The sequence below is a fragment of the Eubalaena glacialis genome, chromosome 6 (genome assembly GCF_028564815.1).
Source record: "Eubalaena glacialis isolate mEubGla1 chromosome 6, mEubGla1.1.hap2.+ XY, whole genome shotgun sequence".
Lineage (NCBI taxonomy): Eukaryota > Metazoa > Chordata > Mammalia > Artiodactyla > Balaenidae > Eubalaena > Eubalaena glacialis.
The window spans coordinates 114,376,960-114,399,986 of NC_083721.1; the positions used below are offsets into that span (position 1 = coordinate 114,376,960).

The following is a 23,027-nucleotide window of genomic DNA, read 5'->3' on the forward strand; positions in this document are numbered from 1 at the left end:
GGCACGCCTCCCTCGCCCACGGCCGCGGGGTCCCGGGCGCTCTGATCGCGCCGGACCTGAGCCGCGGACCCTGCTCCGTGCGCCTCCCAGGCAGCCGCTCCGCGCGGCCGCCGCTCCCCTCCGGCTCCCGTCCCAACGGGTCCCAACGGGTCCCAACGGGTCCCACCGCCCCCGGGGGAGATCTCGCGCCCTTTGGACCCATCTCCCCCCAGCTCCCAGGTGCCAGCTCGCTTTCTCGGGACTCACCCGTGGGATTCGGGAGAAGTTGGAGGCTGCTGAGCAGACACATCCCGACCAATGAGCGCACGGGGTCGGCGGGCGGCGGGGAGCGCCGCAGAGCGCTGGTCGGTCGGTGCGTCCGCCCAGGCGCGTCCGGAGCAGCGCGGGCTCCTGGCGGCGGGCGGCGGCGCCGAGCCCAGGCCGGACTCCGGGGAGGTTCCGGGCCCGCCTCGGCCCGGGCCCGGGGGCGACGGGGAACCCGGGCATCCCTGGGACCCGCACCCGGAGAGACTCACCGTAGTCTCTCAGCAGATCCCGCGCCGGGAGTCGGGCGGCTTCTCCCGCCTGCGCTGGGTCCAGCTTCGCCACTTGCACATCTCCGCGCCCCGCGCGTCTCGGCGCTCTCACCCCCCACACCCCGCCTCGCCACTGCAGGACCAGCGAGAGGAGCAGTTCCCTGGGTGACCTGAAGGTTTCCGCTAGGTCTCCCAAATCCTGTCACATCCTGTGAGGGGGCCGGGGCCGGGGGTGGGGGTGTGAGAAAGCCCCCCCCCCCCACGCCCGTCCCCCACCTCACCCTTCCCCAAAGGGCTTTGCCAAACATTCTTGGAATTGCTTAGCTTCGGGGCTTTCAAGAAAATACACTGCCTCTTCGAGATTCTGTAGTGCTGATACGGGTTCTATTTCTCTCTCTAATGGACCTGAGACAAAAACATTTCCCACACTCTTCTTTCCCCTCTTCCTCGCTCCTTTTCCTCCCTTCAGCGAAGCTTCCTTCCTTTCTCAGTTTTTCTTTATTTTCTTTCTCTCCTTGCTTTCTGTTTTTTTTTCTTTCATTCTTTTCTTGTGCTCCCTCCCTCCTTTTTTCCTTCTCTCCTTCCGTTCCTTTTCCCCCTCCCTTTTGCTTACCCTCTCTTCTCTTTCTTCCCTTCCTTTCTTTTTCTTGGTGATGTCCAGAGCTACATTCTGTACTGAAACTCTCCACTCCCATCTTCTGACTCTAGGGAATCTTGTAACGTGCGTACCTGAGGGGCTGGAATGGGGAGTGAGAAAGTCAGAGAAAAATAAGCTCAAGTGTGTCTGCTCTACCTACTAAAATTAGCTATAACGTGTCTGCTGGACCCTTGTCATTTTAATGCAGTCAAGCAGCACACCATTTTCATGTAAGACATGTGATTCCTTTTCAAGGGCGTAAAAAACAAGAAAATACTTTTTGCACAAAGGCGATTCCTTTATAAAAGCTGTTTTTAGCAGCTATAAACTCAGAAGAACTAAACCTCTTCTAATTTTTTTTTTTTTTTTGCTTCCATGATTTTTGGTTCAATGAATCAATGCCAAGTATATAAGTAGCTTTAACACTGATCCCCTTTTCCTTATATATTTGCAAACACACACACACACACACACACACACACACACACACACACCCTGGGGAATTCATAGGGGAATACAGGTGGGTTTTCCTGAACATGCAATTGCTATTTTTAACATCAAAATGATGCAGTGCTTGAGAGAAGTCCCTTTCCACTGACAAATTTTGCATCCTTTTTATAGTAGAGAAAGTTGAAAAGCAAGGAGAAAAAGTGGTACTTGCTAATGAAAGGGTAAATGGAATACAGTGGAGAGACATAAAGAAAAAGTTAAAACAATCATTAAATAATTAGATTAATATAGCAAAATCAAAAATGAAACAGGAGGGAAGGGGGCAGGGCACAACCTTTAAAAGAATGACATAGCCACAGTACATGACGAAAACTAGTGAGAACCAACTGGATCCAAGATGGCAGAAGATTTGACTTTCAGTAGACTTTGAGCCTCATCACATGTTCATTGTAATACATTAGCATAAGCTAAATGACACACCTACCAGTGCCATGACAGTTTTGAGGTCAACCATAAAAGGTCAAAAAGTGGGCAGTGGCCCAATTCCTGGAACTCCCCGCCCCTTCCCCAAAATAGTTGGAATAATCCTACTCATTAGCCTATGAAATTATCCAGCCCATTAAAAACTAACCACCCCATATTTCAAGGCCTCTTGCTTCTTGCCTTCCTAGATGGCCCACGCTCTGTCTGTGGTGTCTCTAAATAAATCCACTTTTTACCTATCACTTCGTCTCTGAATTCTTTCGCGATGAAGAAAGAACCTTAAATTCACCGGCAACAAAAGTACTCTCCTCATATCTCTATTCTTTACTCTTTCTTGGTGCATGCTACAGACACTACTTAATCCTCACAGTATTACAGTATGGGTGTAATTACCCCACAAATAAGCATAAGGAGCTCTTCTAAGTTAAAACTACCAGGAATTTGAATCCAGTTCATTTTGACTCAAATGCTGAGTTACTGTTATCCTCACTTTATAGAAAATATTGAAGCATAGAAAGGTGATTTACTCAAATTCAATCTGTGAGAAATCTAGATTTTCTAACACTCCAGTACTTAATTTTTATTACTTTTCAGCTAAATCACCAAAATGTTATTTCAAACTTACATAATTAACAATAAATTAAAATGAGCTAGAAAAGTCTTTTCTTTTTTTCATGTAACCAGTCCTTAGTTTCTTCATAAGGAGCCATGTTCATTAAAAATTTAATACATTTCTTCTGATTAACATAAGGATGAAAGTTTGTGGTAGAGGGGGAATGCCTTGGCCAGAATAATCACCAAATTTGCATATCAACAGGAAATGCAAGTAAAACTTATAGGCTTGGTCTTAACATTTCTGTTTAAACTTTTCAAGCTAGGTTCTGTTTTCAAATTTGCACAAAATTTTTAAACAGAAAAAGTTCCTTTGGAAGGTAATATTTATCCTTGCAGTTCAGGAATATCTTATTTCCAGTAGAAACTAAGATAGTCTGATTTGTTTATAGTGCCTCTAATCTTAGAGCTGAAAGATGAAAACAAAAGTAATTCATTTAAATTTTCTTAAAAATTAAAGATTAGCTAATAAAAACTTTTCAGACTATTCAGTTATGAGCATATATCATATTTTTAGGTCTATCTTATTGTAAAATTTTAAAAAAAACCCTGCAGGAATCCAATTCAAAGATTCACTCTTGATAAGGGTATTTCATAGGGGAAAAGAATGGATATAGAGTATACAGCTAACGAAAATCAAAGTGTAAAGTTATTTTTAGAATGAGACTTTCACCTGTTAGCAAGTGTGTGTTTCCTACAAGAAGTCTCAATCTTATTAAAGTTCCCCAGAAATTTAAGGGTTTTATCAAAAATGCTAAATCTCTTCCCAGAAGGAGGTTATGTAAACTGAAAAAATTTCTCTTTTAACGGATCTAATAAGAAGGCACCCGATAATGAAACTCAGAAAACTGAGGTTTGCGGAGGTTGTCCAAAGGCATGCAGTTTGGTGAGTTACAGGGATGGAGGAGAAAATGTTAGGGAACTGCTAACTGAAACTGCCCGCCTTGGCCAGGCATGGTAATAACCGCTTGTATAAATTGTTTTACAACAGGAGGTCACGATAAGGAACACAGTGCTGCCGCTGAAAACTTGGAGAATTCGGGAGAGGCCAAAAGGAGGGAGGAGATGTCAGCCCATAATATGTCCCACCAACGTCCCAGAAATCCTTGTGCTGGAAACCATGCTGTCTGAGAAATTCTCGCGCACTGCCAGGGAGGGCCTTGAATCAGGCCAAATATGGGCACGGGCAAGATGATTGGCCAGAGACAACCCGGAAAGTAACCCCATTACCATAAAACGTGAGACTGCAAGCCACGTGGCAGAGCAGTTCTCCTGGGTTCCCTTACCCTGCTGCTCTCCACCTGTGTGCCCTTTCCCAATAAAGTCTTTGGCTTTGTCAGCACATGTTTCTCCTCAGACAATTCATTTCCAAGTGTTAGACAAGAGCCCACTCTCGGGCCCCGGAAGGGGTCCCCCTTTTGGTAACAACAGTAGTCTTCCTGGCTGCCATGCATAAGTTATTAAGAGTGGAATGCATTGGTTCTAGAAAGATGCAGAGTAGATCCTTAAAAGCTGTACTTGTATGCAACACTTACAAACGCTTGATAAAGTATTTTTTAAAGCCCCTTTAAATGCACCATTGAGCCAGCAAGAAAGGGAAGGAAAACATGAGAAGCCAAAAAATGGAGAGCTAGGAATCCAGAAAGGCATTTGAGTGATGAAGATGGTGCTGCCCTAGGGACATTTACCTATCTCAGGAGGCCTTGTTAAACCTAGGTGACCTAGAGCTTCAATTTTAACACAACTTGTGACTTCTTACAAAACCTAGTCCAGAACAAGGTGAAAGTCAGGTCAGAGATTCCTACATAAAGCAGAGACTACTGAAAAGAAACATCTGCAGTGAAGAGGTGAACTAGAAAAAAGAAAAAACTCAAATCCCATTTCCACTCTTTCCCACTCCCCAAACATAAATATATTTGCTTTTTTAGCCTCTACTTCAGGCAGGCAAATTTACACCAAAAAGCTTCCAGTGAAAATTCATGATCAGACCAGACTTCAGATGGATGCAGGGCTGAGATTTATATTAATTGTGCGACCTGAAAATTCCCAAGTTAAAAAATTATAGTAAAGTGGTCCCATCTAGACTGTGCCAAATAAAAATTGAGAGAATTATTGCCACCTGACTCTCACTAAAGGAGCTTGTTGAGAATGAATTTGTGAAACAAAATAATACTAGACAGAAAATCTGATATGCAAGAAGGACTGGTAAGCAAACAGTAACAATATAGGTAAATCTAAGAAAACACTGACTAAAAAAAATGTATGGGGGAAGAAAGGTCAACTAAAATACTGGACAATGGTGATTGTAACTTGGGAAAGTGTTAATTAAGCTAAAGCACTCTAATATAATGATAATGATACTGATTAATTTTAGACTTTATTAAATTAATTATACATGTAAAAATTACTAGTGTAACCACCAAAAAAATAGGAATAGAGTGTATAAGGTCAAATTTCACATAAGGAAAAAAACTAGAGTTAAATAAAAAGCAATCTAAATGAAGATAAGGAAAGAGAAAAAATGAAATATTAGAAATAAGATGGTAGAAATAAATCCAAATATGTTAATTACAATAAATATAATTGGATCCAATTCTCCAGTTAGAGGACAAAGATTGTAATACAACAAATAAACAAAATCCAGCTATCTTCTGTTTGAGACACCCCTATAACATAATAATATAGAATGGTTGAAGCAAAATGATGGAAAAAAGATATGTCAAACAAATATGAACCAAAAGAGAGCTGGTGTAGTGTAGCTATATTGTAATCAGACAAAATAAACTTAAAATTTACCAAAAAAGACAGTAATCAGTTCAGAAGGGTGATACAATTCTAAACTTGGTTACATCCAACAGCATAAAGTTGAACTGTGTACTATAAAAAATAACAGAAGAACTGCAAGAGGAAACTGATAATTCACCATGATAATGGGTGATTTTAATACACTGTTCACAATATTTGATAAACCATGTGCACAAATCAGTAATGATACAGAAGATCTGAATAACAATACTAAAAGCTTGTCTAATGGAAATGTATTGAACATTTTACCCAAGAATTGGAGAACACACATTTTTAAAGCATCCATCGAATATTTATAAACATTGATTATATACCAAGCCATTAAACAAGGTCCAATGAATTTCAAAGACTTTTCATTATAAATAACACATTCTTGGAACTTAACACAACTAAGGAAAGCTAAATCAAAACCACATGTACATTTAGAAATTGTTAAATGATGCACATAGACACTTTTAAATATGTTAAAGACAAGATAACAGGCCCCAAATGGAGTTTAGCTTATGTTAAGCCCCACAACACCAAAGTGAGACTGAACTTAATTACAGGTTTGGCTATTCTAAAAATGTAATTTTAAACTAGCCAATCAGGATTGCCTGATCAGCACTAGTTAGGTAATCTGCCTGGTGGACCCCTGCCATCCTCCAAAGGAATAACTAATCTGCTTTTTTTTCCCTAGTACAACTTCCACATTCCTGCTCCCTTATGTCTATAAAATATCTTGCCCTGTATAGCTCTTCAGAGCTCCTATCTACCTGCTAGGTTGAATGCTGCCTCTTTCCTGAATCGTTGGATAAATACCATTAGATCTTTATATTTTACTCAATTGAACTGTGTTTTAAAATAAATAACACATGAATGAAAGATGAAATCATAGCGAAAGTTAAAAAAACATAACTGGATGACAATGAAAATACTGCATATCAATAACAATTGACTTATCTAGAAGGAGATTTATAGCCTTAAAAGTTTTTATTTTAGAAGAAAAAAGCTGAAAGTTCATGAGGTGAGCATCAAACTTAAGGAGTTAGAAGAAGAACAACAGAATAAATCCTAAGAAAATGGAAGGAAAGAAATAATTACCTTAGAATAATAAATTCATGAAATATATATAATAGGGAAGAGCAACAAATCCAAAGTTGGATCTTTGAAAAGGCAAATAAAACTGGCAAGGCTAAATAAGATGGATGAGTCGGGAGGTTGTAATTGAACATTATATGGCATGAATAAAAGAAAAAACAAAAAATAAAGCAGAAATTGAAAGATAATGAAAATGTTATATTCTGCTACATCCAATATATTTAAGAAATTGGATAAAATGAACAGTTGCCTAGGAAAATACAAATTACAAAAACTGTTTCAAGAAGAAATAGAGAACCTAAATAATCTTATAATCATTAAATAAAATTAACTAACAGTTAAGAATCTTCCCATAAAGAAAGAAAAAAGAAACAGGCCTAGACTTTTTTTTTCAGGCAAATTCTACCTTATTAATGGACAATTCCATTCTCATACAAACTTTCCTGAAGAATATAATAAGGAAGAATATTTCCTAACTCATTTTATGAGGTTAATATAACCTTGACACCAATAACAGAAGAGTATCTGAAGGGAAAATTAAGATCAGACTCACTCATGAGTTTCAAAGCAAAAACAAAATAATAGCAAACTGAACGCAGGCAATGTATAAGAATGACCCAAAAACTAGGAATACAAGTTTGGTTCAACATTAAGTACAGTATTTAGAGGACTGAGACGATACAGTTAGAAAGTAAACAAAGAAAGAAAGAGAGGAGGCAGGAAAAGGAAGGCAGGAGGAAGGAGAAAAGAAAAAAGAAGGAAAGAACTAAGCAAATGATGGCAAAACTTTCATTGTTTGAAAATAGTATGATCGTCAATACTGGAAAATGAAAGCAATCAATAAAAAAAAATAGTATTTGTAAGACAGTAATATGATCATTGAATATAAGGTCAGTATTAAAAAGTTAATTGCATTTTTCTACAACAGAAATAAAATTTAGAAAATATAATCTTAAAAAGACCTGTCTACAGTAACAAATACATATATTTGTATAGACAGATATAAATATAATTACAGATACAGAAAGATATTTCCTAGAAATAAATCTCATAAAAGATATGCAAGTTATAAATCTTCACTGAAAGTTACTGAAGAAAACCAGGTAAACTGAGGGACAAATCAAGAACTCAGAGTTGAATATTCAATATTATAGAAATATCAGTTATTCTTAATTTATAGATTAAATTAGATGTCAATCAAATGCCCAAAACATTTTTTTGAAAGATGATAAGCTGATTATAAAATGTTCACAAAAGAACAAAGAGAAAATTATAGCCAAGACAATCCTGAAAAAGAAGAACCACTAGAAAGGATTTGACCATCTAGATGACAAGACTTACAAAGTAATTTTAATAGTAATTTACTAATTTACTAATTAGCAGTAGTTTATTGGTTCAAAGAAAATATATCAATGGAATAAAATAGGGATAGAAAAAGTAGACTCATGTATTTAAGAAAACTTGATATATGCAGAGTTGATATTACAGATAGAGAAAGGATTTAAAATTCTTTAAATTGTGATGAGACCTCAGATGGAAAAATACTGCATTTCTACACAGTACAAAAACTTAGTTATACATGAATTAGAAATTTAAATGTGGTAAGCAAATTTTTTTAAAGTGTTAAACATATATATAAGAGAATATCTTTATGACCTTGTGATATGGAGTGATTTCAAAGCCCAAAAAGTTCAAAACATAAAGAGACTGATAAATTTAATTACAAATTAAACTCTATTTGCTTGCCAAAAAAACTTTGCAAAGAAAATACAATGACAAGCGATGCACTAGGGAAAGATATCTCCAACACATAAAAGTGGAAAATTATTAGAGTATATAAAGAACTGCAAATGGAGGCCAAATAATCACCCCAAATGAATAAGAGACATAATAAGGCATTAAAATGAATATTAAATAGAAATGACCATAGCATATAAGAAGATAGACAATCTCACTAATTAATAGGCAAATGCCAATTAAAATTCCAACATAAAACCAAATTTTACTCACCTGACTTCTACACACCACTGGTAAGAATATTAATTTGTACAATCTGCCTGGAGGAAAAAAAAATTGTCCTTATAAAGGGCAAAAGAGATCCCACAAGGACTCAGAGGCAAAAAATATACAAATCAATTTTCACTGTAAAGTAAAGGAGCTGTTACAGTGGAGGATTACTGGACTGAATGTCAATATTATGACATAGTATGAGTGTGTTTCGTGTTTGGTAATTGCAATCATTGTTGCTTTTGTTGTGGTCATCCATTTACAATGCTTGGTGTCAGTTTATGTATCTCTTGTAAAAATAAAATACAATGTGTGTGTGAAAAAAAATAAAATAAAATAAAAATGGGGAAACTGAGAAAAAATATAAATAAATAAATAAATTACCAAAAAAAAAAAAGAGATTATTTTTAATGGAATTTGGGGAATTGGCTAGCACAAAGGTAGGAAAACTTACTCTGTAAAGGGCCAGATAGTTAATGTTTTAGGTTTTGTCCACATATGTTTGTTGCTTTTTTATTTTTTACAACTCTTTAAAAATGTAAAAAAAAAAAATCTTAGTATGTTGGGCCTAAAAAGCAGGCTACTGCATTTGGCCAGCCAGCTATAGTTTGCAGATCCCTGGCTAGCAGATCCTCCAGGATTAACTGATTCTATTGGTCTATACAGCGGTTGACTCTCTATGGGCCATGCTATTTTACAACTCTGAAAAGGTATCTCTTTCTGGAAATCAATAGTAATGTAAATGTATTCAAAGATTTAGTAATTTGTAGGAAACTGATAGCAATAGAAATGATTGTTGTTTAAAACAATGCAAATAACTTTTTCTGACAGATTCTACTGATTTCCATTGAAAAGATAATGCCAAACATAACATTTAACTGGCATTGGCCAATAAAATTTTGACTGGCCAATACAGTTTTGAAAAAAAACAAAACAAAACTACACTTTAGCAAATCACTTTGGAAAATACTTGCATTATCTAGAAAAATTGAAGAAGTACATGATTCACAATCCAGCAAGTCTACCTTCAAATACATACTTGTGCACATGTGCATCTGGAGATGTGTGCAAGGCTTCATAGCAGCATTGTCTATAATAATAAGAAGAAAAAAACTAGAAAGAACACAAAAGTCCATTGATGGAAGAATGGATAAAATATTGTAATACATTCATAAAATGGAATACTAGAATAGTATCCAGAAGGCAAAATAACCAACTGCAGCTAAACGAATCAGTATGGATGACTCAGAAAGATAATGTTGAGTGAAAAAGCAAGCAAATCCTTTGCAAGATTGGGTAGATACAAAGAAAACAAAAGATAAGACGATTAGGTAATCAAGGAAGCCATAGTTTAGTGGGTAAGAGAAATGCAAACAAGCATTTACAATAGAACATGGTTATTTTTATAATTGAGTAATATATACAAAGTTCATTTGAAATATGTGACAGGGCAACTTTTTACCATTGGGTACATCAGAACACTCCATCGCTTAACACATTTCTTATTTGATTTGAGGTATTTGGCAGAAAAAGGAGAGGATAAGAACGTTCAAGACAGAGAGAACATAGAGAACCTTCTCTATGTCTTGAATATTATATGAGGTACATTGCAAAATTTTGATGACTTTGAGCAGTTTGGTACTGCTGAAGTATAAAAGGCATGGGGAGGGAGGAGAGGGGGTAGCAGTTTCTCAAGAGAAGACTGAAGAGGTAGGAACCAGATAATGAAGGAATTTGTATGCTCTGTAAATGGCTTACATTTCGTTGCATGCAATAGAAAGCATGGTAAAATTTGTGCAAGGGAGCAATAAGGTCGGAGTTGTACATGAGACTACCTATGCCGCACTGATGGTAGTGAGAAGCATGGCCAGAGGAGGCAAAAATGAAGGCAGAGAAGATCTGTTAGAAAGCAAGCGCAGTAATTCCTATGAGAGGTGTCTTAAAAACACATGATCAAAGGCAATCAAAGGAGAGATTTTTGAGGTGGAAACCATAGGCCTTAGGATTTTTTAATATTGAAGGCACAGAAGAAGGAATCTAGAATGACTCCTGTAGTTTGGGGAAAATAGTTGGATCTATCACTTCACTGAGACAGGGAATATTTGGTGCTGGTGGTGGTGAGTTGTAGATAGAATGTTGAACAAATTGTTGAAATTGTAGCATTTCTGTCATATGACAGAACATAACAATGGGATGTTTGTTGTTTCTGACAATCTGGCAAAAGATCTAAATATTTGTTATGTGCCAAAGGTAATACTTAATTGTGATGATGGACAAATAAGGCTCAGAAACATTGTAACTTCAAGCTTCACCCATCAAGCAGTTTTTTGATTGACTATAACTGACTGAAAATTACATTTTAAAACATGGAATTGAGCCTATTCTCTGGCTAAACCGTTCCATGTGCTCTGATATTGAGGGGCAGGAAGGTCCCTCTGGGGACAGCCTGCACTCCCCCCTCACATGAGGACGTGACTAAGCTCAATTGCAAAGATGTGCTCATCCCTCCACATCCCAAGATGATTACACGTTTCATCACAGCAACTCTCCAAAGTTCCGTAACTGATCATGTACAGAGAAGGGGAAGGAGAGGTGGTTTTACAGCAAACTTGTGTGGACACTTGGCATTCACAAGCCTGGAACCTAAATTCACAAATTCTGGCCTGGAGGGAGTACTGCCTGTGACAGGCACTTTGAGGATGCCTATCACCACATACCAAGAAACATATGCATCTGATTCACTCCCGTTAGACCTCTCTGATGCATTTCCTGTGGACATCTGTGGCCCTGACTCTGGGAGTAGGAGCAGGGAGTTGAGTACTACACAGCAGCAGCCACAGGAAGAACCCAGATTGGGGACAGCTGTTTAGCCTTGGCACAGTTTACATTTAAATCTCTGGTACTTTCTGACTCTGACTGCGGAGGGGGGAGAGGGCTGTTTACAAATAGTCAAAACTAGGACAAGTAAGATAAAGGAAAGAAATGTGGCTTCTAAGAAACCCCTGAAGGGGGAAGTTTGCATCTTACCTTGATATACTCATATTTTAAATATAATTGATTCCCAACTTCTCCTGAATCCCTAATGTTTCCAGGAAAAGTGCCAAGTGAAATAGAAATATCTTGATTTTAGACTCTTACGTTTTCTGCTTTATGCTATACCAATTCATTTGCAAAAATAAAGCTTATTTTAACCCCATCAATCTTTATCCTTTCCACCAGACAGTCATTCCTACAGACTCAGATTATTGCATTTACCTACATTCTTTAAGTTTAACTGTAAAGAAAACTTTTTAAAATTCAATCTGATCTGTACATGCAGATGTATGTACGTAGTGGCTTTTAGTGCATGTATTATTTAAGAATGTTTAAAATATTTGAATGCCAGTTCCTAAGTAAAACTAACAGCTCTTGCTGCAAGATGCTTTTTAAAGTAAAAAACCTTTTCAGGTATAGTGATTTGGGAATGCTACTTCACAATAGTTTGTTCAATACACATTAATACATTGTAACTTTCAAAACTAGGCCAGGAAGATTAAAGAAATTTGACTAGGGCAAAACTGATATAATTGAAAGATTCAAATATATTAAACATTGTGGTTTGTCATGTTTTCTGTCCTATCTAACAAATTGTATTTTTATAGAAGAGTTATTGTCTGTTCCCCAAGTCCACCTGTGATACCTGTTGGTTTTGGGTAGAGGTGGCAGTTACGTTCCCAAGGGAAAATAATCTCTTCCTCGTCTCTCTGGTTATGCCCGCTTCCGGCTGCTTCTGGAGCTGGGTAGGAAGGCAGATCTCAATAAGGTGTTTTTGCTAGGATTGCCTGACGTCACAAGATAAGGGATAAGTTCAGTCACATTCTTGCTAAATTGAGCCAGTATCCGGGTATTAAAGCAGCTGAAGGTAATGGAGACTCTTCCCAGTCCATTAAGCTGATGGTACTGCTTTTCACTCATTTGAAACTCAGTGAGATTCTTTCTGCTAAGGAATCCAGGGCCAGATTAATTTCTCCAGTAACTCTTTGAAGTAGGTGTTAATATAAAGGTAAAAAAGATTTCTCCATAAAGTACAATTTTTCTTCTCCTCCAATATCTTCAATAAATTGCTAGGGCACCATTTCACATTCTAGCAAGAAATGATTAATATTCTTCTAAAGTGCCTCAAAAAAATAAGTGTCAGGTTAGTGCTCTTCTGTTACAGGGATGCTCATGTTCCCTCCAACCTTATCCTGGGCCTGGACAAACCTCTCTTAACTCTGAGCTGTCCACTCTCACCCTTCTTACTGAAAACCTTCTTTAATTTTCTCCATTATTTCTAGTCCTGAAATCTTCAACACATATATTTCTTGAACTTTCAATTCTCAGCTTCTGCAACACTATGCTATCATTGTGCCTACACTAGCCTCCCCTCTCCTCTTTTCCCTCTCTGTGTCCAGCAAATTAAGCGTCTTTTCTTCTCTTTTCATCTCTCTACCATTTCTTTTTTTTTTCTTATTTTTTTGTTTTGTTTTTTTGAATTTTATTTATTTATTTTTTTATACAGCAGGTTCTTATTAATTATCCATTTGATACATATTAGTGTATACATGTCAATCCCAATCTCCCAATTCATCCCACCACCACCCCCCCACCCCACTTTCTCCCCTTGGTGTCCATACGTCTGTTCTCTACAACTGTGTCTCTATTTCTGCCTTGCAAACTGGTTCATCTGTACCATTTTTCTAGATTCCATATATATGTGTTAATATACAATATTTGTTTTTCTCTTTCTGACTTAGTTTACTCTGTATGACAGTCTCTAGGTCCATCCACGTCTCTAAAAATGACCCAATTTCGTTCCTTTCTATGGCTGAGTAATATTCCATTGTATATATGTACCACATCTTCTTTAACCATTCATCTGTTGATGGGCATTTAGGTTGCTTCCATGACCTGGCTATTGTAAATAATGCTGCAATGAACATTGGGGTACATGTGTCTTTATGAATTATGGTTTTCTCTGGGTATATGTCCAGTGGTGGGATTGCTGGGTCATATGGTAATTCTATTCTTAGTTTTTTAAGGAACCTCCATGCTGTTCTCCATAGTGGCTGTATCAATTTACATTCCCACCAACAGTGCAAGAGGGTTCCCTTTTCTCCACACCCTCTCCAGCATTTGTTGTTTGTAGATTTTCTGATGATGCCCATTCTAACTGGTGTGAGGTGATACCTCACTTAGTTTTGATTTGCATTTCTCTAATGATTAGTGATGTTGAGCATCCTTTCATGTGTTTCTTGGCAATCTGTATATCTTCTTTGGAGAAATGTCTATTTAGGTCTTCTTCCCATTTTTGGATTGCGTTGTTTGTTTTTTTAATATTGAGCTGCATGAGCTGTTTATATATTTTGGAGATTAATCCTTTGTCCGTTGATTCATTTGCTAATATTTTCTCCCATTCTGAGGGCTGTCTTTTCATCTTGTTTATAGTTTCCTTTGCTGTGCAAAAGCTTTTGTTTCATTAGGTCCCATTTGTTTATTTTTGTTTTTATTTCCATTACTCTAGGAGGTGGGTCCAAAAAGATCTTGCTGTGATTTATGTCAAAGAGTGTTCTTCCTAAGTTTCGCTCTAAGAGTTTTATGGTGTCCCATCTTACATTTAGGTCTCTAATCCATTTTGAGTTTATTTTTGTGTATGGTGTTAGGGAGTGCTCTAATTTCATTCTTTTACATGTAGCTGTCCAGTTGTCCCAGCACCACTTATTGAAGAGACTGTCTTTTCTCCATTGTATATCCTTGCCTCCTTTGTCATGGATTAGTTGACCACAGGTGTGTGGGTTTCTCTTGACTTTCTATCCTGTTCCATTGATCTATATTTCTGTTTTTGTGCCAGTACCATACTGTCTTGATTACTGTAGCTTTGTATTATCGTCTGAAGTCAGGGAGCCTCATTCCTCCAGCTCCATTTTTCTTTCTCAACATTGCTTTGGCTATTCGGGGTCTTTTATGTCTCCATACAAATTTTAAGACTTTTTGTTCTAGTTCTTTAAAAAATGCCATTGGCAATTTGATAGGGATTGCACTGAATCTGTAGATTGCTTTGGGTAGTATAGTCATTTTGACATATTGATTCTTCCAATCCAAGAACATGGTATATCTCTCCATCTGTTGGGATCATCTATAGTTTCCTTCATCAGTGTCTTACAGTTTTCTGCATACAGGTCTTTTGTCTCCCTAGGTAGGTTTATTCCTAGGAATTTTTTTTGTTGCAATGGTAAATGTGTTTCCTTAATTTCTCTTTCAGATTTTTCATCATTAGTGTAGAGGAATGCAAGAGATTTCTGTGCATTAATTTTGTATCCTGAAGCTTTACCAAATTCATTGATTACCTGTAGTAGTTTTCTGGTGGCATATTTAGGATTCTCTATGGGTAGTAGCATGTCATCTGGAAACAGTGACAGTTTTACTTCTTCTTTTCCAATTTGTATTCCTTTTATTTCTTTTTCCTCTCTGATTGCCGTGGCTGGGACTTCCAAAACTACGTTGAACAATAGTAGCAAGAGTGGACATCCTTGCCTTGTTCCTGATCTTAGAGGAAATGCTTTCAGTTTTTCACCATTGAGAATGATGTTCGCTGTGGGTTTGTCATACATGGCCTTTATTATGTTGAGGTAGGTTCCCTCTATGCCCACTTTCTCAAGAGTTTTTATCATAAATGGGTGTTGAATTTTGTCATAGGCTTTTTCTGCAAATATTGAGATGATCACATGGTTTTTATCCTTCAATTTGTTAATATGGTGCATCACATTGATTGATTTGCGTATACTGAAGAATCCTTGCATCCCTGGGATAAATCCCACATGATCATCGTGTATTATCCTTTTAATGTGTTGTTGGATTCTGTTTGCTAGTATTTTGTTGAGGATTTTTGCATCTATATTCATCAGTGATATTGGTCTGTAATTTTCTTTTTTGTAGTATCTTTGTCTGGTTTTGGTATCAGGGTGATGGCGGCCTCATAGAATGAGTTTGGGAGTGTTCATTCCTCTGCAATTTTTTGGAAGAGTTTGAGAAGGATGGGTGTTAGTTCTTCTCTAAATGTTTGATAGAATTCACCTGTGAAGCCTTCTGGTCCTGGACTTTTGTTTGCTGTAAGATTTTTCATCACAGTTTCAATTTCAGTACTTGTGATTGGTCTGTTCATATTTTCTATTTCTTCCTGGTTCAGTTTTGGAAGGTTATACCTTTCCACGAATTTGTCCGTTTCTTCCAGGTTGTCCATATTATTGGCATAGAGTTGCTTGTAGTAGTCTCTTAGGATGCTTTGTATTTCTGTGGTGTCTGCCATAACTTCTCCTTTCTTATTTCTAATTTTGTTGATTTGAGTCCTCTCCCTCTTTTTCTTGATGAGTCTAGCTAATGGTTTATCAATTTTGTTTATCTTCTCAAAGAACTAGCTTTTAATTTATTGATCTTTGCTATTGTTTTCTTTGTTTCTATTTCCTTTATTTCTGCTCTGATCTTTATGATTTCTTTCCTTCTACTAACTTTGGGTTTTGTTGGTTCTTCTTTCTCTAGTTCCTTTAGGTGTAAGGTTAGATTGTTTATTTGAGATTTTTCTTGTTTCTTGAGATAGGCTTCTATTGCTATAAACTTCCCTCTTAGAACTGCTTTTGCTGCATCCCATAGGTTTTAGATCATCGTGTTTTCATTGTCATTTGTCTCTAGGTATTTTTTGATTTCCTCTTTGATTTCTTCAGTGATCTCTTGGTTATTTAGTAACATATTGTTTAGCCTCCATGTATTTGTGTTTTCTACATTTTTTTCCTGTAACTGATTTCTAATCTCATAGCGTTGTGGTCAGAAAAGATGCTTGATATGAATTCAATTTTCTTAAATTTAACGAGGCTTGAATTTTGACCCAAGATGTGATCTATCCTGGAGAATGTTCCATGAGCACTTGAGAAGAAAGTGTAATCTGCTGTTTTTGGATGGAATGTCCTATAAATATCAATTAAATCTATCTAGTCTATTGTGTCATTTAAAGCTGTGTTTCCTTATTAATTTTCTGTTTGTATGATCTGTCCATTGGTGTAAGTGAGGTGTTAAAATCCCCCACTATTATTGTGTTACTGTCGATTTCCTCTTTTATAGCTGTTAGCAGTTGTCTTACGTATTGAGGTGCTCCCATGTTGCGTGCATATATATTTATAACTGTTATAACTTCTTCTTGGATTGATCCCTTGATCATTATGCAGTGTCCTTCCTTGTCTCTTGTAACATTCTTTATTTTAAAGTCTATTTTATCTGATGTGAGTATTGCTACTAAAGCTTTCTTGATTTCCATTTGCATGGAATATCTTCTTCCATCCCCTCACTTTCAGTCTGTATGTGTCCCTAGGTCTGAAGTGGGTCTCTTGTAGACAGCATATATATGGATCTTGTTTTTGTATCCATTCAGCGAGCCTGTGTCTTTTGGTTGGAGCATTTAATCCATTCACGTTTAAGGTAATTATTGATATGTATGTTCCTATTAAGACTTTCTTAATTGTTGTGGGTTTGTTTTTGTAGGTCCTTTTCTTCTCTTGTGTTTCCCACTTAGAGAAGTTCCTTTAGCATTTGTTGTAGAGCTGGTTTTGTGGTGCTGAATTCTCTTAGCTTTTGCTTTTCTGTAAAGCTTTTGATTTGTCTTTCGAATCTGAATGAGATCCTTGCTGGGTAGAGTCATCTTGGTTGTAGGTTCTTCCCTTTCATCACTTTAAATATATCATGCCACTCCCTTCTGGCTTGTAGAGCTTCTGCTGAGAAATCTGCTGTTAACCTTATGGGAGTTCCCTTGTATGTTTTTTTGTTGTTGTTTTTCCCTTGTTGCTTTCAATTCTTTTTCTTTGTCTTTAATTTTTGTCAGTTTGATTACTACGTGTCTCGGCATGTTTCTCCTTGGGTTTATCCTGCCTGGGACTCTGCACTTCCTGGACTTGGGTGGCTATTTCCTTTCCCATGTTAGGGAAGTTTTCGACTATAATCTCTTTAAATATTTTCTCGGGTCTTTTCTCTCCCTCTTCTCCTTCTGGGACCCCTATAATGTGAATGTTGTTGCGTTTAATGTTATCCCAGAGGTCTCTTAGGCTGTCTTCATTTATTTTCATTCTTTTTTCTTTATTCTGTTCCACAGCAGTGAATCCCACCATTCTGTCCTCCAGGTCACTTATCCGTTCTTCTGCCTCAGTTATTCTGCTATTGATTCCTTCTAGTGTATTTTTCATTTCAGTTATTGTGTTGTTCATCTCTGTTTGTTTGTTCTTTAATTCTTCTAGGTGTTTGTTCTTTAATTCTTCTAGGTCTTTGTTAAACATTTCTTGCATCTTCTCGATCTTTGCCTCCATTCTTTTTCCAAGGTCCTGGATCATCTTCACTATCATTACTCTGAATTCTTTTTCTGTAAGGTTGCCTATCTCCATTTCATTTAGTTGTTTTTCTAGGGTTTTATCTTGTTCCTTCAACTGGTACACAGCTCTGTACCTTTTCATCTTGTGTATCTTTCTGTGAATGTGGTTTTTGTTCCATAGGATGCAGGATTGTAATTCTTCTTGCTTCTGTTGTCTGCCCTCTGATGGATGATGCTATCTAATAGGCTTGTGCAAGTTTCCTGATGGGAGGGAGTGGTGGTGGGTAGAGCTGGGTGTTGTTCTGGTGGGCAGAGCTCAGTAAAACTTTAATCCACTTGTCTGCTGATGGGTGGGGCTGGGTTCCCTCCCTGTTGGTTGTTTGGCCTGAGGCGACCCAACACTGGAGCCTATCTGGGCTCTTTGGTGGGGCTAATGGCAGACTCTGGGAGGGCTCATGCTGAGGAGTACTTCCCAGAACCTCTGCTGCCAGTGTCCTTGTCCTCACGGTGAGACACAGCCACCCCCCGCCTCGGCAGGAGACCCTCCAACACTAGCAGGTAGGTCTGGTTCAGTCTCCCCTGAGGTCACTGCTCCTTCCCCTGGGTCCCGATGCTCACACTACTTTGTGTGTGCCCTCCAAGAATGGAGTCTCTGTTTCTCCCAGTCCTGTGGAAGTCCTGCAATTAAATCCCGGTAGCCTTCAACGTCTGATTCTCCTGGAATTCCTCCTCCCATTGCCAGACCCCCAGGTTGGGAAGCCTGATGTGGGGCTCAGAACCTTCACTCCACTGGGTGGACTTCTGTGGTATAAGTGTTCTCCAGTTTGTGAGTCACCCACCCAGCAGTTATGGGATTTGATTTTTATTGTGATTGCGCCCCTCTTACCGTCTCACTGTGGCTTCTCCTTTGTCTTTGGATGTGGGGTATCTTTTTTGGTGAGTTCCAGTGTCTTCCTATCAATGATTGTTCAGAAGTTAGTTGTGATTCCGATGCTCTCGCAAGAGGGAGTGAGCGCACGTCCTTCTACTCCACCATCTTCTTCCCAGAACTTCTGTTGTCAGTGTCCTTGTCCTCACGGTCAGCCACAGCCACCCCCTGCCTCTGCAGGAGACCCTCCAACACTAGCAGGTAGATCTGGTTCAGTCTCCTATGGGGTCACTGCTCCTTCCCCTGGGTCCCGATGTGCACACTACTTTGTGTGTGCCCTCCAAGAGTGGAGTCTCTGTTCCCCCAGTCCTGTTGAAGTCCTGCAATCAGATCCTGCTAGGCTTCCAAGTCTGATTCTCTGGGAATTCCTCCTCCCATTGCTGGACCCCTAGGTCGGGAAGCCTGATGTGGGGCTCAGAACCTTCATTCCAGTTAGTGGACTTCTGTGGTATAATTGTTCTCCAGTTGTGAGTCACCCACCCAGTGGTTATAGGATTTGATTTTATTGTGATTGAGCCCCTCGTACCATCTCATTGCGGCTTCTCCTTTGTCTTTGGATGTGGGGTATCTTTTCTGGTAGTTCCAGTGCCTTCCTTCGATGATTGTTCAGCAGTTAGTTGTGATTCCAGTGCTCTCACAAGTGGGAGTGAGCGCACGTCCTTCTACTCCGCCGTCTTGAACCAATCTCTCTCTACCATTTCTTCCTTGATTATTTTTATCCATTCTCATTATCTCAGCTATGATCTCATGACAGACAACTACCAAGTCTACATCAGTTTGTCCAGTGTATTTCCTGAGTGGTAGACCCACCCATCCTTCCATCTGCAGGACACTTCACATACCCATGCTTTTGTGAACCCATACATTTTATAGGATCAACATTGTCCAAGTTCATCTAGGCTTGACACATCCAAGTGATCTTTAATGACTTCTATATTACTACCCATACAGGAAGTTACCAAGTACTAACATTTTTATCTCCACAGGATCTCTTGAATTCTTCCCCTACGTGCCATTCCCAAAGCCAACATTAACCAGCATGAATGCTCTTATTTTTTTGTGAATTATTATACTAACATTTTAATCATTATCCTTACAAATGCACAATTTCATCTTTTCTTTATCCCAATTTATTGTTCACTTTACTCCCTGGTTGATTATTTTAAACAGAAGCTCAGATTATTTCACTCCTCAGCTGTTCAAAAACTTTCAATTACTCCCTACTGCTGTAAAATTCTGTGGTCTCAAATGTCACTCACGCTAAGCCAAATTTAGTAAAACTTGTTCTGTTAAGTGAGTGGTAGTCCAGCTAGAATGGAAAAGGTGGTTATAAGTATAGAGACTTCAAAAAAAGTAGCTGATTAATAACACCAATGATACTGTATCAGACAAGCTTACAGTATCCAAGTTTTGGGGGGAATTATTTTGGCTTCAACGCCGTGATAAATGTTTAATTGACATATAATTCATTGCACATACTTAAGTGTACAATTTGATAAGTTTTGACATATGTACATATCCATGAAAGAATCACCACAATCAAGATAATAAATTTATCCATCCTTCTCCAAAAATTCCTCCTGCCCCTTGATAATCTTTCTCTCCTGCCCTCCCCTAACTTTCTCTCATGGTCAGGCAACAATTTTTGGCTCTCTGTCACTATATGATAGTTTTCACTCTCTAGAATTTTATGTAAATGTAATCATTACATATATACATATATATATATATATATATACACATATATATGTAGTTAGTTAGATTTATAAAAGTATACTCTTTTTTGTATGGCTTTTTCACTTAATATAGTTATTCTTATATTCATCCATGTAATAGCAAAAGTTCATTCTTTTTTATTGTTGAGTAGTGTTCCATTGTATGGATACACCTCAGTTTGTTTATCCATTAGCATTTGTGTTGTTTCCCACGTAGGATATTACAAATAAAGCTGCTATGAAAATTAATGTACAAGTCTTTATATGAACATATGCTTTCATTTCTCTTGGATAAATACCTAGGAGTGCAATGGCTGGATATGGTAGTCATATTTAACTTTTTAACAAATTGCCAAACTGTTTTCCAAAGTGGTTTTAGCTTTCTTTATTCTCACCAGTAATGTATGAGAGTTCTGTTTGGTTCACATCCTTGCCAGCACTGGTATGGTCAATCTTTTAATTTTAGCCATTGGAACAGGTGTGTAGTGTGTCTCATTGTGGTTTCAATTTACATTTCTTTAAGAACTAGTGACTTTGAATAACTTCTCATGTGCCTGTTTGGTATCCTTATATCTTGTTGCTAAAGTGTCTGTTCAAAAATAATTTTTAAAAACTTTCAATAAGGTAAGTAATATTCAGCTCGTACTCAGGTATGTCAAACCCACTAACATGATATACAAATGACTGAAATTTGGGAAAAACTGCTTTAATGTTTATCCTAATTACTTTAAAACTCTGCTCCACAGAAAACTAAGTTTTACATGGAGGTGCCTTCACTATTGGCAATGGGTGAGCAAGGAGAGGTGAGCAAACAACTTTAGGGAGCCCAGCCTTGGGATCAAACACAGCAGCTCATGTTATTTATTTATAGAAAATAGGAAACATCAGAAAATGTAAAGAAGACAATAATCATCTGTATTTGTATATGCTTTTACTATACATCCTCCACTCTTTTTCTATGTTCATATATATTATTTTATAAATGAGATTATGTCATAATTTTATGTACTTCTTTAAGAAATAAATACTGGGAAATGTTTATTTTCCATCTTAAATAGTCTTTAAAAGTTGATTTTTGAAACTCAGAATATTTATTTAAGCTGTGAGCCTCAGTTTCACTTCTACAAAATGAAAGTTGGACTATATGTTATCTAACATACTTTCCTGGTCTAACAGTCCTTGATTCTGTTAAGTGAACCAGCTAGAAGCTCCCAAATGGCTTAAAAAAATCAATCCCTCCTTATTCATCCTGGAAGACACTATACATACGTATGAAGCTGCCTGTGTGAAAGCAGCTCCATATACAGCAACAACAGTAATTTGGAACATCAGCCCATATCAGTACAGTTTGGTTCAAATTTGAAAACACTGTTCTTTTGTGACCACAGTGTCTTATTATGTATGGAATGCTTCTTCTAATTAGTCACTGCCCTCACTTTACCTCAGCTTTGGCTGCTCTGGACGATGACTGCCTGTCTATTTAAAGCACCTCCCAGGGCTCTACAAAGTAGATTTTGTTTATGTCATATAGCTCATGTTTTAAGTTAGACAATGCCCCTTCAAATTTTGTGAGACTCTGTTATGCTATTTTTTGTTATGTAGTAACAGACAAAGAGACAAAATTTCACTTTATTGACATAGATTTTATAAAGAATTAAGGATAATTATAGCCTGTACTTTGTTGAAAGTTGTGTATTACTATATTCCATTCTACTTTACCTTAGCTGAGATTTAAAGGAGAACAGTTCCACCTGTCTTTATATCTGGAGGGTCTTCAGGATCTAGGTGAAGGGTAATTCATTCATTTCATTTCACAAACATTTATTAAGGACATACATGTGCTAGTGTATATAGTAGGTGCTTAAGATATAAAAATAAACAGAATGTGTTCTCTCTCCTTAAGAGTCTCAATCTGGTAGGGGAGAGAGTGACAATGAGAAACAGTTGCTACAGCTACCTGAGTGTGCTGATGAAAGAAGGCCCAAAGTCGTCAAGTTAAAAAAACAAAAAAGAATTCATAGGGATTATCTTTGAGGAAACTGCCGAACGCTACTCTACTGTGCTTGATAGTGTTCCTCCCAAATTCATGTCTTTCTTGAAACCTCAGAATGTGAATTTATTTGGAAATAGGGTCATTGCAGATACAATTAGTTAAGATGTGATCATATTAGAGTAGAGTGAGCCATAATCTAATATGCCCGGTGTCCTTATAAGAAGAGAAGAGACCCAGAGCAGAGTCACACAGGGAGAAGGCAACCATGCAACAAATCAAGGCAGAGAATGGAGTGGTGTATCTACAAGCCAAGGAATGCCAAGGGTTGCTTACAAGTACCAGAAGTTAGAAGAGGCAAGAATGAATTCTCCCTTACAAGTTTTAGAGGGAGCCTGGCCCTACCTACACCTTGCTTTTGGACTTCTGCCCTCCAGAGCT

The 23,027-nt window shown here is 37.8% G+C and overlaps 1 protein-coding gene across 6 annotated transcripts in view; it reads right to left on the bottom strand.

Annotated features, from left to right (window-relative positions):
- The window catches only part of MME (membrane metalloendopeptidase), a 292,858-nt gene that overhangs the window by 91,777 nt on the left and 178,054 nt on the right, over nucleotides 1-23,027 (bottom strand). For 3 of the 6 annotated variants that reach the window (XM_061194545.1, XM_061194546.1, XM_061194548.1), the window contains 2 exons: nucleotides 1,129-1,252; nucleotides 516-724 (listed from right to left, as the gene is read on the bottom strand). The exons of 2 other annotated variants lie outside the window; for them this stretch is intronic. The gene's annotated coding sequence lies outside the window, so the exon portion shown is untranslated. Of the gene's footprint in view, nucleotides 1-246; nucleotides 350-515; nucleotides 725-1,128; nucleotides 1,253-23,027 lie in introns of those variants that run through there. One more of the 6 variants, XM_061194550.1, reaches the window with a different exon arrangement.